The sequence below is a fragment of the Triticum aestivum genome, chromosome 1A, assembly GCF_018294505.1.
Source record: "Triticum aestivum cultivar Chinese Spring chromosome 1A, IWGSC CS RefSeq v2.1, whole genome shotgun sequence".
Classification (NCBI taxonomy): Eukaryota; Viridiplantae; Streptophyta; class Magnoliopsida; order Poales; family Poaceae; genus Triticum; species Triticum aestivum.
In genome coordinates, this window is record NC_057794.1 from 539,499,139 (window position 1) to 539,501,434 (window position 2,296).

Here is a 2,296-nt window from a genome sequence, read left to right on the forward strand (position 1 = left end):
TTTTCAAATGAGTTCTTGATGGCATATTGTACATATCTCCTTATATTTTTCCTACATGATTTTTGGAGGAGGCTACTCAAGATGTTGATGATGATGTTTATAAGAATAATTGAAGCGGAGATTAGGGAGAATGTTAGGATTAGTTAATTAGTTTAATTAAAGAAAACCCCTGCTTAGGAAAACCAACATACGGTTTCTCTCCTGACGGACCGCGTCCTAATATAACAGACGCGTCCTTCTAATCCCATCTCTTGTAATGATCGCATATGTGCGGCGCGTCCCTTCCGGGGATATAAATCTGTACATCATCACAATCAATCAATATTGATTGTTATTATTCACTACTGTTTCTTTAAAATAACAAATGGCTATACCCCGCAAAAAAAATTAACAAATGGCTATAACTTATAGCCAAACAACAGCGTAACTTTGAATACGTACTACTTATATTCGCAAAAAAAGAAAAGAATACGGACCACTTGACTTGACAGAACTGCAAACCTTTAAACGGTTGGCCACTGATCTTAGGCGTGGCGAAAGATCACGCTGATTAGAAATAAAATGTTTAGATTTCGTTTCTACACCAGAAGCTGCTGTGGTGTAGTGGTTATCACGTCAGTCTTACACACTGAAGGTCTCCGGTTCGATCCCGGGCAGCAGCACCTTTTTTCTATTAATCTTTTTCATCTTTTCGGCATGCCAACCCTTCAAGAGAAACTGCTGGTTCAGCTGCAGCGTCACGGTACGCTGGAACCTTCAGGAAAACACTAGCGAACCTTCAGGCACATCGTCGCGTCAACCCGAGAGAGGCAGAGATGAGGGGCGGCGGGCGGGCGCGGCAGAACACGATCCGGTCGGGCATCGTGGTGCTGGGCGCCGCGGCCTTCGCCTACCTCTCCTACCGCGTCGGATTCAAGCCCTACCTCGACCGCGCCCAGGAGGCCATGGACTCCCAAATCCACAGCTCCGACCACGCCGCAGCCGCAGCCGCCGCCGCCTCCTGGGAGGACCAGCCCGGTCACCCGGAGGGCGACGGCGGCCTCGCGCCGTCCAGGGACCCGGCCACCGTGCTCCGCGACTGACTCGCCCCGCCGTCAGGGGGCTTCCGCGGCAGCTTGGCTCGTTGTGGCATTTCGCCGAACGCTTTGTAAGCGGATAATAAAGGTACTGGAACTGAACTGTTTTGGCATTGGAATGAATTTCCTTGCTGGTATTGCTGGTATGGTCTCAAATAAGTTAATCCATGCATGATTCTGTCATCATACAATTAGTTCACTGAAAACTCACCTGCGCTGCTCACCTGATGTGAAGATGCTGAAACTGTGATTGGTGGCTGTAGTTGACCAGGCAGTTTTGAGATTAATTGGCTTTGCAAATTGTAGGACCAGGAAGCAGAACATCTTCTAGATTCCAGCGACATTGTTGCAGATCTGTGTGATCCTAATGGGAAATCTCGTTTGCCCCATGTTCTTGCGCCGACTTACTCACGGTAGCGATTAATCCCCTATCGTTGCAATTTGAGTGATGTAGAGATGTTAGTTCTTCAGGAGCTTGAAGAATGTAGGTCTTGCCCTCATATTTGGAGATAGTTTCCTCTCCTATGTAGGGCGTTGTCTTTCTTAGTGGGACATTTTCTTGCCAGCCAGGCACAGTTGCATCGTCCCATGTAAACGCGGCCTGCCGCTGGACACTCTGTATTATTTCTCCTTTCCTCTAATACATCGGCACGCAAGCCTTTTGCGTGTCCGCAAAGAAAAAAAAAGGTCTTGCCCTTCGTACCTAGACTTGTTTTGGTCGAGTGCTTTATGCAGGGTCGGCAGATACGGTAGAAATAAAGAAAACATTGGTTCGAGAGCAAACATGCCAAAGGCCAACAGAACTTTGTGATTTCATTTCACTGAATTAGGTACAGAAACAAGGTGAAAGAGAGAAAGGAGTTTGCTTCTTCTCTTATCGGCTCATTTGGTTTCAGGGTCTCCCCCGGGGATCCTGACCTTTTTCCGGTGCGTGAAAACCACGTGGAATCTCTGGCCAGGGAGAACCAGCGCCACATTTGGACGACCCGATCCATGGGGCGGCCCAGCCCGAACCCTCCTCTTTTCCCGGGCAGAAGTTCCACGCCTACGCACTCGTGGCGAATCTCCCCGTGCCGTCTCCCTCGCGACGATGCGACTCGCAGCTCGTCCTGGCGAAGACCACCAAATGACCATCCAAAACAGGAGAACTCCCCTGTGGAAGCTCATGTGCCGTTGAAATTTCCCTCTCGGGGTTTACTGCCCTGGGTTGTCCTCCCGCA

The 2,296-nt window shown here is 49.3% G+C and overlaps 1 non-coding gene across 1 annotated transcript; it reads left to right on the top strand.

Annotated features, from left to right (window-relative positions):
* The first annotated feature begins 589 nt into the window (after positions 1-589).
* Positions 590-662, top strand: TRNAV-UAC (transfer RNA valine (anticodon UAC)). Its single transcript has one exon. It is a non-coding gene; the product is annotated as a tRNA-Val (tRNA).
* The last annotated feature ends 1,634 nt before the right edge of the window (positions 663-2,296 follow it).